Source organism: Rhinolophus sinicus, linkage group LG05 (genome assembly GCF_036562045.2).
Source record: "Rhinolophus sinicus isolate RSC01 linkage group LG05, ASM3656204v1, whole genome shotgun sequence".
Classification (NCBI taxonomy): Eukaryota; Metazoa; Chordata; class Mammalia; order Chiroptera; family Rhinolophidae; genus Rhinolophus; species Rhinolophus sinicus.
The window spans coordinates 49,942,070-49,956,940 of record NC_133755.1 but is presented as its reverse complement, the minus strand read 5'-3'; positions in this window follow the sequence as shown (position 1 = coordinate 49,956,940).

Sequence of the window (14,871 nt, the reverse complement as noted above, 5' to 3'; positions counted from 1 at the left end):
ATGCCTCGAAGTGGAGGTAGGAGAACCAGGGAAAGAGGTGGTCTCCTTGTGTCCCCCAAGTCCTACATCCCTCTTCTCAAATTTAGTTTTCAACCCCTAACAAAAGCTGCTTCTTTCCTAGGTCAAACCCTCCCCTGAGGGGAAAACCCAGGTGGCACCTCCCTGTGACCTATTTCCTCTGGGTCCTTCAGCACATAGGCCCAAGCTGGGCTGAAGCAGGGAGGGTGAGAAGTGGGTGGGTGGGGAGGCGGGCAGGGGAATGGGGGATTGCTGGAGCAGCACCCAGGTTGTCCCCTCCCTGCACTTCTCCAAGCTTGGCCAGCTGGTGAACAAGAATGGGCGACCAGCGTCTCAGCTGCAGAGTTCTTTCCTCTGTGTTCTGAGGGAGGAGAGCCTCTCTGAGCCACGAGGCTCTCGCCAGCTCTCTCTCCTGGAGGAAAGTGAGCACCCAGGGTGGGCCCGGTGAGAGGAGGGGCCTGTGACATTTGCAGTACAGGCCCCATGGAGGAAGGAACTAAGTGGTGGTTCTTACCTGGAGCACCTTAAATCTTACTTTAAGTCTCACTGACTCAAGTGAGACATACGATAGGTACTAGTGTGCAAACGTGTGAAGGTGAAACCGGGGCTGCAGGGTGGTGCACGCTGCTCTCTCTCCTGGGAGCCCCATATCGAGGGGGCCCCCTGGAGAGCAGCCAGGGAGTGGGCTGGCCCTCCGCACAGGGCTTGAGGCCTGGGGAGGAGCTTGTGCTTGACTTGCACGCAAGTGTTTGAGCAGCGGAGGGCCTGAATGGTTAGTCTGGCTTCTAGGTGTAGGGTGCAGTAAAGCAGCACAAAAACTCCAGCTTGGAAGCCACGGCGTAGAGTTGAGTTTCAGATGATGGAAAGGAGGCAGAGGCATCCGTGTAAAGGTCTAATCCTGGATGCGCATTGGAATCACCTGGGAAGATCAATTAGTGCTGTTTCTTTCAATTAAAGCTGTGGTCCTAACGAGCAGCCAGGCTGAGAACCCCTGGTGTAAATCCCAGCTGTACCTACCCCTTTGTGACCCCAAAGGTGATCCCCGGACCAGCAGAAAGGCAGCGTGAGCATCAGCTGGGAGCAGTGGTGCAGAACCTCATTCGCGCCAGGACCCGGACTAGGACCGGCAGGTGATTCTTAGACTCAGGAATGTTTGAAAAGCGCTGGCCTAGAACATTCTGATGGCTCTAGCTAAGGGGCTACTTATGGCCCCCTCGAGACCCCTCTTCTCTAATAATGACACTACCCAGTGAGGGCCTACCAATTCCCCTGACAGTGCTAGATAATTTCTCATGCATTTATCCAGCAAACATTTATTTTTAAACTTTCGTTTTGAAATTATTTCAGACTTACAGAAAAGTTGCAAGAATAGTGCAAAAAATTTCCATATGCTTTACCTAGTTTCCCAAAATATTAACATTTTACCAATTCATGTTATCATTTAATCTCACTCATTCTCTTTCTCTGTATCTATATGTATGTATATGAACTATTTGAAAGTTGCAAATATAAATTTACTCCTCAATACTTTAGTGTTTATTTCCCAAAAAACAAGGAATTCTCTTATGTAAGCAAGCACAATACAATGATCAAAATCAGGAAATTAACATTGGAATACTATTATTGTTATCTAGTCTGCAGACCTTATTACATTTTTCCAGTTATCCCATTAATGAGTTTTATAGCAAAAGAAAACAATTGTCTTCTGGTCCAGGATCCAATCCAGCCACACATTGCCTTTAGTTATGTCTCTTTAGTCTCCTTTGATCTGAACAAATCCGCAGTCTGTCTTTGTCTTTCATGACCTTGACATTCATGAAGAGACCTGGCCACTGATTGTGTAGAATGTGATGTCTGTCTGTCCATCACTGGTGAGCTTTAATCAGTTGGTCAAACTGGTGTCTGCCAGGTATCTCCACTGTAAACTATTTTTCCCTGTGTAATTAATGAGTGTCTTCTGGGTTGATACTATAAAAAATATAGTATATATTCCATATGATATATAAATCACCTGTTTCTGATCAGGTTGTCACCCACTAGATTCTTGCCTGCAAAGGTGATCTTCTAATCCTACCTCTCTATGTTTATTAGCCGGCGCTCAACTCTAAAGAAATATCCCTTCCTGTTTATTTCTTTATTATTTACTTATATCATTGTAGACTCAGACTCTTACTTTATTCAATCAGTTATATACTTTGATGCTTAAATTGTTTTAGATTTGGCCTCAGGAGCCTCTTCAAACTGGCTCCTGTCTTCTTGGGGCAGATCCCCATTATAATCTGAGCCCTTCCTTATTTTCTGTCACAAGATGTCCCAGGATCATCTCATATCTTCCTTGCACCAGCCCTGGAATCACTCATTTCTCCAAGGAGCCCTGGTTCCTTCTAGTGGAGTCTGGTACGCAGGACCCAGCAGATGGGTGTTAACCGTGCTCATTGCGACCGGGGGGTCATGACTCCTAGGTCCTCTCAGTGATCATAGCGAAGGCAAAAACATACAGTACATCTGTATATATTTTTATATCCATTGCTCTCTATATTAAAATTTTGAGTTCACACTGATCCTTCCAATTCCAACCCAGCATCCTAGGGTTTATTCTAACCTTCCCCCCTTTCCATACTCGTAACATTTTTTCTTCAACAATGAGAAACCTGGCTCCCGGACACTCATTTGCTCAATCCTAGAATACCCAGAAAGTAATTTCAGAATCGCTAACCCATATACATATGAAAAACAAACCTAGAAGCAACCAGTTATTAATCACCCACTCGGTGCCAAGCATGGGTGGTTCTTGACAACAATAAGAAAGACAACTTATGACATCAGACTGTAGTTATCTTAAGAAGAGCTAAGGCTTTCCGTGCCAGTTTGAAGGTATTACTTTATCTTGAGGACATAATGTGTCCCTCAGGAGGGCAGCTGGAATCAGAGACGGAAGGGCACAGTCCTCTCGTGGTGAGGACTGGCCACGAGGGAGTGGCCACCACCGTGCCCCATAGAGGTGACCTGGCCTGCCCACCTGGTCCTCAGCCACTGAAGACACACTGAGGCAGCTGTCAGAACTGACACTATCACACATTCCAGTCCCATTAGTCACTGTCCTAGCCAGAATCCCCTGTTGCCAAGCAACCCCGGGTAATAAATGCGGCTTCCCTGTCTGGGCTGCAAGAAGGGCAAATTCTGGTCAGGCCACTCTGACAGAACTCCACCCCGTGGAGTTCCTCATTGTGGGGTCATAAATTGGTTCTCCAGTTCTGACTGCTCAGAGGTTGTGAGCCAGCCTTGCCCAAGCCTGGACTGGGCTGAATTCTCCAAGGCCCACATTGCCTATAGGACTTGCCTGGGGCCAGCCGTGCCCTGCTGTGCATCTCTGAGCTCCTGTTAGAGTATTTTCCTGCTTGTGAAGTGGGCCCTGCCTTCTAGGGATTTACAGTCAGAAGAGGGAGGCAGCCAGGCCTGGGGCTGTGTCCTTTCCCATCTGTACAAGGGCACAGGGAAGGTCATGTGGTGGGTCAGTGAGGGCTCCACAGAGAGTTTTAAGCTGAGCCTTGACAGACAAGTGGCCATTTCCCAAAACAGGTGGGAGAGAGGGAGGAAAGGGGTGAGGGGTTGGGAGACAGAGGGCCAGGTGTGGAGGATTCTGTATGATCTTTGAGGACACTCCAGAAGGCTAGGGATAGCTGATGCTGCATTTCTTCAGCTCTAATATGCACTCAATTAAAACATACATTACACATGTAATATTATTTTTTGCAGGAAGAAAAACCCTGTAATATAAATGTATGTACCAATGGTATATCCTGATTTAAGAGCAGTAAAACGTGTGTGTGGGGTTGGTAGTGACTGTGGGTCCTAAAGTAGAGAAAATACATGACTTCAGCTCAAGTACCAAGTCAGATCCATGTAGCTGCCTGGAGGGAGGTGCTGTGAAGGATTCAGGGACTGTGTTCAGACACAGCCAGAAAGATGCCTGATTGATTAGTGATGTCTGCCCTGGGAGCAAGTGTGGAGAGTGAGTGCCTGCTGTGTGTCACCAGGGCCTTCATCCTTAAGTAATGAGGAGCCTGGAAGGGTTATAGACAGGGAAGTGACATGGTGATATCTGCATTTTTAATACATCTGAGCCTCAGTTCACAAACTCAAAGAGGTGTGAGAAATGTCATTTTAAAATATTTTTTTCTGAAATTAAAGCTAATTATGTCCAACTCTGAGTCCGCATTCAGCCAGCCTGTTGAGACAGTCAGTCACTCTGTCACTTTGGAGGCACTCCCTGCTCTGGATTAGAGAAAGGTCCCAGAATCACATGCAGCATTGAAGCACTGGGGGGAGAGGGGATGCGAGTCACGGACGCCCAGGGCACTGTTACACGGGGACACCCATGTCCCTGTCCACAGGTTCCCTTCAGGCCACGTGGCTGTACTGCTTTTCATGTGAGAAGCATTAGAAGACTGGGTGTCAGGTCCTGCTTTCCTAGGGACACCAGGAAGCCCTTCCCTGTGATGTCTTGCCACTTCCTCAGGGTGAGGCCACTGAGTGATATGTGGGTGCCTGTTCCCCGCAGGACTGACTACCATCCATCCCATCCAGCAGATCTGTGCTCCTTGTCTCTGCTTACGCATCCCAAGGCCCCCTCACACCTCCCTGACCAGGTCACTCAAACAGATTCTCATCCATGGGGCGAGGCAGGTACAAAAGATGGGGAAGAAAGGTGTCGTGTTTTATAGGCGATACTGGCTTTTGGCCCAGTAACATAAGATAGCCCTGAAAGGCCAGGCTACTTACTGAGATGGAAGAATTGGGAGCAAAAGCACACATTAGTATTGCCCTGTCCCACAGTCCAGGGATGGGGAACAGGGAATCAGACTGGATGGAGGGCGGTTGTCTGGTGAGGATTCTGTGCTGGTCCAGGTGCAGGCCGAAGCGGCTCCATGGGGAAGAGGGACTGACTCCGGAGGTAACGGGAAGGGGAACCAGCAGGGCCTGGGGGTATTAGTTATGGGATGTGGGAGACCAGTCTAAGGCAGTGGTTCTCACTGCGGGCAGCTTTGCCTTCCAGGCACATTTGGTGATGTCTGGAGAGATTCATGGTTGTTACACTGTGGGGGGCGCAGTGCTACTCACCTACTGCTGACCCTCCCACAATGCACAGGATGCCCCCCCAACACAGAATTCTCCAGCCCCAAATGGCAATCGTGCTGAGGCTGAGAACTTGGCCTGAGGTGACTCACAGGCTGCTGATTTGGCAATTTCTTTTTAAGTCTCACAAAACCCCTGCAATGTTGGTTTTATCTCCATTTAACAGATGAGGAAACTGAAACTGGGGCCAGGTTTGTCTGCCCAACGGTCAATTGCTCAAAAGTTCAATGCTGAACTGGAGTTTAAGCTGGCCTGACTTAGACTGTTCACTTTAATTCGCTGGAGCAGTCTGGACAAAGATTTGATCAAAATGAATTCAGGTTATTTTCATCTATTATAAACAGAGGAAGGCAAGACAAAGTAAGTGGAAGTGAATTTGAAAGGCTGAAGTGTCCAACAAATAGGTCTTGGTTAACTAAGTTGTGTAAAGTATTTGCAAAGCTCGTGAACGTGGAAACAGTCATTGTTGTTGTTGTTGTTTTTGTAATCAATTTAAAATAAAAAATTCATAAAAATCACCAAACTAGTAGAGGAGACATAATTGGCTGAAAATAAACTGGGATAAACTCCCCCCACCACCAAAAAAAAAGAACAACAACTTCCACAAAATTCCAGATCCTTTTCTTTGATTGTTACTTATTACTGCTTGGTTAAGTTTTTAACCATTTACATTCCTTTTAGTATTTTTTCATTTTGCTTTTTTCTACAGAAGCAATGAATGCTCATCGAAAAATCAGAAATTTTTATTTTATTTTTTTAAGATTTTATTGGGGAAGGGGAATAGGACTTTATTGGGGAACAGTGTGTACTTCCAGGACTATTTTTTCCAAGTCAAGTTGTTGTCCTTTCAATCTTAGTTGTGGGGGGCGCAGCTCAGCTCCAGGTCCAGTTGCTATTGCTAGTTGCAGGGGGCGCAGCCCACCATCCCTTGAGGGAGTCGAACCAGCAACCTTGTGGTTGAGAGCCCACTGGCTCATGTGGGAATCGAACCTGCAGCCTTCGGAGTTAGGAGCATGGAGCTCTAACCTCCTGAGCCACCGGGCCGACCCCCGGAAAATCAGAAAATTATGTCAATCCAAAAATATATAAAGAAATTTCATGAAGAACCTTGTACCCACTCACCCTCCTTAGGTCACACATGTCATATTTTTCCAGACTTTTCTTTTTAGACATTCATATGGATGTATTTTCCTTCTTCCTTCCTTTCTTTCTCTTTTTCTCATTCTCATTTCTTCTTTCTTCCTTTTTAGCAAACATAGGATTACATAGTACTTTGTTTTGTAAACACCCGTATTTGATTGAACCAATCCCCTATTTTTGGACATTCAAATCGTTCCCACCATTTGCTTTTCACAGCACAGTAATAAAAAAAGGAGTGTTCTGCAGCCACATGTAGCATACACAAATCTCACAGCTGTGTTGAGTGAAAGTAGCCAGACACTGACATGCACAGTGTGGTTCCATTTATATAATGTTCTAAAACAGACACACAAAACGAAACTACAGTGCGTAGAAACACAAGCTCAGGAGGCAAAATTATAAAGGCAAGAAGGGGTGTGATTATGGCAGAAGCCAGGCCAGGCAGCTGTGGTGCAATGTCAGGAAGAATATTTGGGGACACCTGGGGGCCAGCAGTGTCTTCATTCTCGACTGGTGTTTATGTGGGTGTTTACATTATAATTCACCAAGTAGTATATTAATGTTTTGTGCACTTTTATCTATATGCATAATTTTTCACAATAAATTTTAAGAAATGAACAGAATTAAAATTGTTGGCTGAAATATTAAACTAGAAATTTAAAGCAAGGTAAAACTATTCTGAAATTTAAGCAAAATACTTGAAAAGACACAAAAAAGATGTAGTTCACCTCCATACTACATCAAAATCCCAATTTTTGAAAAATAATGTAAAGTATGCTTTTAGACCAAATTGTCCTTTGGGCTGAATTGTTTGCCTCCCAACTTGTTCTTATCCAGATTGTTTCCCATCAAATTTCTTTGGTTTATGCTAAAGCCCAGTCATTTTATGTGGTCCTCACCATGCTGCCTTTGGACATCGCTGATGGTGATGAAGTTCTTAATTTGCAATAAAAACCTCCCTCCCTGTGTCTCACCATCTGCCCTTGGGGTGTGTGACATTAGAGACTATTGTCAGGCCTCAGTTCTGAGCCTGAAGTTTGTCTCTCATGTATCCACCCATCCACCCATCCACCCATCCACCCATCCACCCATCCACCCACCCACCCATCCATCCACCCATCCACCCATCCATCCATCCATCCATCCATCCATCCATCCATCCATCCATCCATCCATCCATCATCCATCCATGTATATCACTGAGCACCCACTGTATACCAGGCAATGTTCTAGGTGCTGGGACAGAGCCAAAAAGGAGAGTTTAGTCTCTGAGCTGGCAGAGCCCATTTTTGCATCAGACAGACAAAAAACATGTCATGTGGTGGTAATGAAGTAGGAATATTTCTCTGTGAGTCCCTAGACGATGTAGGAGACTTTTGAGTGAGTGCAGGGATTGTGTCTCTGAGACTGAAGAATGGAAACACGGACCCAGGAGAGGCAAAGAAAGTTTAAAAAGAGGATAGTTTATTGAAAACGAAGAGTCAGAGCTCCCGAGTGTGTGGGGGAGTCCTGAATGGGGGTGGCCCCATGACTGAGGCAAAAACTCTAACTCTTTTACCTTCCCTTTGCCTATTTGGGGAAGGGGAGCTGTTTGAAGAAGGGGACTGGCACCTTCTAATGAAATTTGTCTACCAGGTTTGTTCTGCTTGCCCATCCTGAAGGAATTAGCAAAGTAACCCACTCTTATCTATCAGGTCTGTTCAGTATGTCAGGCCAAAAGGAATTTTATGATTAACCTCAAGGCTTTGTTACATTTTGTCCTGAAGCAAAGGAGTGATTTCGAAACCTGGAGTTTTAGAATATGGCTGTCTTTGTTTATTCCACCAGGGACCTCCCTGTCAACCTAGCGACGTGCTAAGTAACCCGTCTCCGTAAGAAGAAATGAATCAGGACAGGCGGGTAGTGGATGGAAAGTGATGGGGGATGTGCAATGTTATGCAGAGGCAGTTGTGGGGGCCTCGTGGATAAGGTGACATTTGTGCAGAGACTCAAATGAAGCGAGGGAACAAGCCGTGAAGGTGTCAAGGTGTCGGGGAGGGCATTCCGTGTGGAAGGAGTAACGAGTGCAAAGACCCTGGGTGTTCCAGGAACAGCCCACAGGCCAGAGTGGGTGGGGAGAGTGCGTGAGGGGTAGGTGATTGGACAGGACATCACAGAGGGTGGCCAGGGCCGGATCAGGAGAGGACTTGCCACTGAAAACACTTGGAAGTCCAGCTGAGTGGGATGGAGTTCCACAGGACGGTTTTGCATCCAGGGAGCCTGGGACCTGATGTCTGTTTTGAAAAGATCTTGGAGGCTGTGGAGACAGCCTGGGGAGCAGGGAGCAGAGCCGGGAGGAAGCCGCGAGACCAGCTCAGGCCTTGCTAAGGCCTGGTGCTGCCCTGTCTCCTCTGGCGGCCCCTCCTTCCTTCTGGTTTGCCCTTTGGCCTCTTCATGTGACTGAGGGCCTTCACTCTGTGGTGGTCCCTTCACTCTGCAGACTGGGCACTGAGACCCCTTTTCCCTCTGAGCCGCTGGCGGTAAACAGCACTCACCTCCGTGACTGGCACATTCATGGCCAAGTACAGGAGCTCGCACTTCTCTCTTAAAATGCATTTTGTCCAAGACACCCTCTCACTTCAGCCCGTCAAACACAGTTTGGGTCCTTATTCTGTCAGGCGACCTGGGTGCCACTGTGCTACCTCGAGGTCACTCCAGATGTGGGGAATGTACCATCCATAACTGACTCCAAATTATTGTATTCAGGTTGAATGAGACAGGCTGGGGACGGGGTTCCATTCTCGACATTGGACACCTTTTTGCAGGTCAAACTGCGTCTGCTAATTTAACTGCGGTGGGGCCGCGAGTAATTTGTTAATAAAATGAATGTGAAAGTCATTTTCTTTTTAAAAATACGCAACAGTGCAGAGTCCAGGCTACTCCTGTAAAAAAGATTATTGTCATCAATTTGCAATCCAGTGAACTTTTTCAGTTGGGGAGAAAAGGTGGTGTCTTTCCACTTCTGACAGGTGACTCAGAGCCAGGTCAACTCTGCCACTGCCTCTGGCATCTGTGGAAACCCCCAGGGAACCCTGGTTCCCCTAGATCAGTCAGGGTTACCTTCAGCTCTGAGGCAGCTCCCTTCTATTCTTTGGGGTTGGTTTCCAGTACTTAAGGAAAATCCCACACTCACTTTCCCGCTCAACACTCTCGATTCCAATAACCTTATTCTTGCTTAGTCAACCTCTCTCTCTTCTGCTTGCAAAAGAAAAGACCAGGTCATTTTTTTATTGTACACAGGCAGGGCTTTTATACAACCATGTCTCCTTTGTTCTCTGCAAAGGTGGATTTGAAATTGACTTCCAAAATGACATATATTAAAATAGGAAAAATTTTAAATAAATATCATGGTCAGAGAAAAGACTAGGGAGAGTTTAGGACACAAATATAAAAGTCACATAATTACTAAAGGTGAGGTGTGAATTTGGCTCTGAGCTTCCTGGCAGCCAAACAAGAAGAGAAAGATGATCCATTTAATGATTCACTGAGGAAACACAGACCCATTCTTCAGGGAAAGCAATGGGATTCCTGGACTGAGTTCTGAAAGGTTGTTTTGCCCAAGATTAGAGGATCTAAGTGTGGTGGAGAGAAAGCAGGACCCAAGTCCTGTCCTGATGCCTCTTCTGGGACCCCATGCTGTTCCATGTCTTGTTGGTCTTCACTTGGTTGGCAGCTGCTTTGACCAAAGCTTTTAACTGCAAAGTTGCAGGGACTTGTCAAAACCTCTGTAGTTACTCGGAATTTACACTTGAAGTGTGGTGTCTTTGTTGATTGTCTCCCTAGAGCTCTAGCTGCTATTGCTCTGAATTTTCTTTCTGTTGGAAAGAAGCATACAAATTATGGGGCATTAGGCATCTCCCACACTTCTGATGAGATTCTTGCAAAATGTAGGCATTTTAGCAAGGGCCTCTCTCTCTCTCTGAACCACCCCTCACTGCCTTGTTTCTCTTTGAGAGTCTCTGAGCTGCCCTGCAGGGCTGGACGGGTTTTAGGGTTTGACTTTCTGAACAGCACCTAGATGACACACCACCTGAAAAACACCCCATCCCCACTGTTGGCCACATTCTGTCCCTGAGTCACCGTTCTCTGCACCCCCTTTCAGTTTAACCACTTCCTGCCCACTATTTGTTGTCTAAATAGCACAGTCAGAATGACATATTTGAACACTCCCCTATGATCTAATGGAGTGTTCCCTTCCAAACTGATTACTTTTCTCAATGTCAAAAATTTGTTTTCTGAAAATCTAAGTTACATTCCTGACAGTGCTCCAGCTTTTCTCCTTATTAGCAAAATAATCATAATTGCTCATATGCATTGACTGCTTCCTGAATGTCAGGCGCTGGGCTAGGCTCTTTTTAATACCCTATCTCACTTAACCCCACCCCAAAGCCCCAGGAAGTAAGTACAGTTAGCTGTCCGATCCATGGGTTTTATACCTGTGAATTTAACCAACCAATACAAGAAAAATCTAAAAGCAAAATCCCACAAAGTTCTAAAAACCAAAATTAAATTTGCCACACGCTAAGCATTACACTGAATCCACACGAATGAAGTAATGTGTAGGCATATCCTGTTGTAGTCTATGTGCAAATATAGGTTATATGCAAATACTACTCATTTTATACAAAGGACTTAAGCATTCTTGGATTTTGGTATCAGAGTGGGGAGTGTCCTGGAACCAATCTCCCTCAGGTACTGAGGGACGACTGTACTCTCCTCATTTTGCAGACTGGGAAAATAGAGCCCGAGATCCTTGACCAGGTCACGCAGAGTGTAAAGGGTGGAATTGGCATTGGTCCTTGGACCCATCTGACCTGAGTGTGTGAGCTTGATCTGCACCCAGACCCCCTTCCCTGGTATGTGAAGGGCATGGCAGCCATGCCATCTGCACCCCATTCTTCTTGGGCAGCTCGCTCATCTTTGTAGCTTAGCATTAGTTCCAGTGGTTTATGATAACAGCATCTGCTACCTTCTGAGTGATGGGAATGTCAGCAAGGCAAGAGTTTGTCAGACACTGTTTTTAACTAAATGACCTTTCTAGCAGATGGATGTTGGGTCTCCTGTCCCCACTGGGGACTGCCCCCAGCTGTTACCCAGCCTGGCCATGGGGTGGCCAACAGGATTGGTCAGGCTGACGTGTTTCTCCCTTTCCTCTGTCCCCCAGGCCCTCCCAGGTGTCTTCTCACCCAGGCACATGGGTTCCTTGAAGATTGATATATTCCTGACCCAAAGCTCCCTACCTTGCCTGTCATTGCTCACCTCTGCCCCCAGCCACGGCCGAGAACATCCTATAAAAATAAAAGTCTCCTCCCTCTTCAGCTCCCAGACACCCAGCTCTGTCTTGGCCGTGGGGCCATACCCTTTGCTTCTGCGCTGGCTCTTGCCTCAGTGGTCCCGCTATCTTCACTGGAGATGCTGCCTTGTGCACATTGAGGGAGGGCCCAGAAGCTCCCATCTGGCAGAGCCTGCCCTTCCGTCACTATCTCCCAACATGTAGCTTCCTTTTCCTCGGGACAGTATGCTTGCCCCCAGTCAGCAGGCAGCAGCCCCATCCACCTTGTGAGTCCTCCACAAATATGCGCTGAGAATTCCACATAGGACAGGGTGGGCAGGGAGCTCCCTCCCAATCAGTGCTGAGCCCTGAACAATGTGGAGCCCCTGCCTGTGGGGCCCTCAGCCCCTGGGAGCCGAATGTTCCTAACGGATGGCAAGACCTAAGAGAGTCGTGGGCCCAAGGAGTTGTTCCAGAGTCTCTTGGCAGAAAGCCGTGGCATGTCCTTCCTTGTGTAGGCAAGTCCTTCCTCACAGTGACGTCGAAGTGGTAAACCAAAGTGGTACTTGATAATGGGAACTCCAAGGCCTCAGAGGAAGTCGCATAGTAAATCCCGGTTGAATAAGTAAAGTAATGCCACGGAGTCCACAACCGAAAAGATGTGGTATAGAAGGAATGCCTTCACCTCCTGCGTAGGAGGTCTTCCTCCAGGAGCACACTGGGTGATTGCCACAGACCCCCAGGATGTTCAGGAGTCGCGGCTCTTCCTCACAGTAGGCCGAGAGGGAAGTAAAGATGGAGGGGAGCGCCATGACTTAGCAATGACAACCCACAGTTGTCTTGTGCATTCCCAATTTCTGCCCCAGTAACTGGAATCTAAGACCCCTCCACAGCAAATGGGCAGCTGCATTCAAAGGCTTCAAAGAAAAAAGTTACCCTACCTGGACAAGTTGATTATAGTTGGACACAGCTCTTGCAAACATGGAGGCAGAGCTCACTAGCTCTGTGGGCTTTGAGCAAAATGCCTCACCTCTCTCTTCCTACTTCCTCATCTGTGAAGTGGGGATCATGCAGACCCCCACCCCCCCGCCCCAGGGCTGAGGGCTGATGTGAGAGGTCGTGGAGGCAACTTTGCAGCCGAGTACTCAAAGCTCACTGAGTACATGTGAGTTGACCGTTATTGTGACAAAGACCCGTACAACATAACGAAGGACATTTTCCATCAGGCTACTGTGGACAAAGTCAGGAAACCTTGGAAATACGTTTTGTCATCTTGTGGGGGAGACTATCTTTATGTGAGTGCTGTCTTCGTAACTATCTGCTGTTCAAAGCTTCCTCCCTCAGCCACAGTAAGCAGAGACCCTGACGCCGCAGTTGGATGTCACTTTCTTTATTGTTGCTGACAATTCGCTCTCTGGGAGGTTTAGTTTGGAGCCTGTCCACAGAGACGGATCCTAGAATCACAAATCCTGGACAGGCCTAGCATGCTGCCCGCTGCTTTTTGGAGAAAGCAGATGAGCTAGGCCACGTCTCCCAAGTGGAAGTTCCAGAAAGATCCTTTTAAGACCTGCAGGCTGCGTGCCATCACAGTTAGCATTGAGGGTGCCATGAAAACCTTTCATAAAATTTTAGGCAGTTTTTAGAATAAGAAGTCACTGATCAAGGTGAAAAAAACCCTTTCGCTTCCTCTTGAGTCTGAACAAATGCTGTCTGAGGGGAGAGTCAGGTCAGGATGGCGTGTTTGGCTCAGCAAACTTGCCAGGCCCAGGACCGGTGCTCCAAAGGTAGTCACACTAAAAAGGCCGCTCCAGAGGGCAGGGTTTTGTGCGTTTTGTTCATTGGTGTGTCTTCAGCTCTATGACAGAGCCTGACACAGAGCAGGTGCTCAATCCCTGTTTGTTAAATGAATGAATAAATGTCAATTAACCAAAGGGGTTAATATGTAGAAGCACCAACCTCCTACACCAGGTGTCTTTCCTCCTCTGTGACTTGTGCAATACCCAAGGTCTTTCACAGCATGGTGTCCTCTGGAACATGTCCCATCACTGGCCATGTGCTCCCGGCCTCCAGGCCATACCCGAGACCACGGAGCTGGTCCCTTCCCTGCACCTGCCTCACTGCACCGGATGCCCTCTTTCCCTGCGAGGGCTCCTTTCTTAGCAAACACCACTCTTTTTTCAGGGCCCAGCTTGAATGCCACTACCTCTGTGATTTCTCATAGCACATCCGTGTACAACTTTATTCCACAACTAACTACAGTGGTGTTATCTTTCCCACCAGACCATGGCTGCTGCAAAGACGGGAAGTCTTTTGTCGTGCAGCCCCCGCATGCGAGATGTCGCAGTGAAGAGGGAGCCAAGAGCAAGTGCGCAAGTGGGTGAAATGGGTAAGTGGAACTGCCGGTGCTGTTATGAATTCTGACAAACAAAGGGGCTAAACTGGAGCCACATGATCAAAACTCTTGTCACAGGCTCCAAGGACTGAAAACTTTTGGCCAGTAAAAATTTCCATGCAATTAAAAGAAAAAAGGAATCCGGTTAACTCAGTTCTGTAAGTAAAAACCATGAGAGGTTCAACTGGGGTACAAAACATCAATTAAGACCAAAATTTCTTTAATAATGAAATAATTTATTATTTGTTAAACGGTTGAACAATACAGAAGTTTACATGTACACAGCAAAGATTCTCTAAAACATGTGGTTGTTCTAAAAATGTATGTGCTAACTGTAGTAAAAAGCACCATTCTCTATGTCTTGACACAGGATTTACATTGGCGTCGTATTTACATAAAGAAACATCTGGAAACAGAATTGCGTACTCTCTCATCTGCTGCTCCCTGTGTAGGCTGTTTACCACCAGGATGAGGGTCCCCAACATTGATGGTTAACGCAACATTCCCAGAGCACCAATTCTAGAGACGGGGTAAAGGCAAGTCTGGTTCTCAGGGAAAAGCTAAAATGAAGAATGCCCCCTCACCCCTCCTGCCCAGACCCCCCAAATGAGAATAAGAAATTAAAATTTAAAAATCTGGATAAGTCTTGGAATTGCCTTACTAATTCTCATTTTATGATTTTTTGAGAGAAGACAAAGATACTCAATTTCTTCAGCCATTCAATAGCTGACTCTAGCAGTGCCAGACAATTCTTTCTTCTTTCAGAAGAATATAGTATAAGAAAATCACCCATGTAATATTAATGAAAGTCATGATAAATCACATATTGCACTCCCTCCCCTCATCCCCAGGCATCTTCAAAACAAAGAGATCT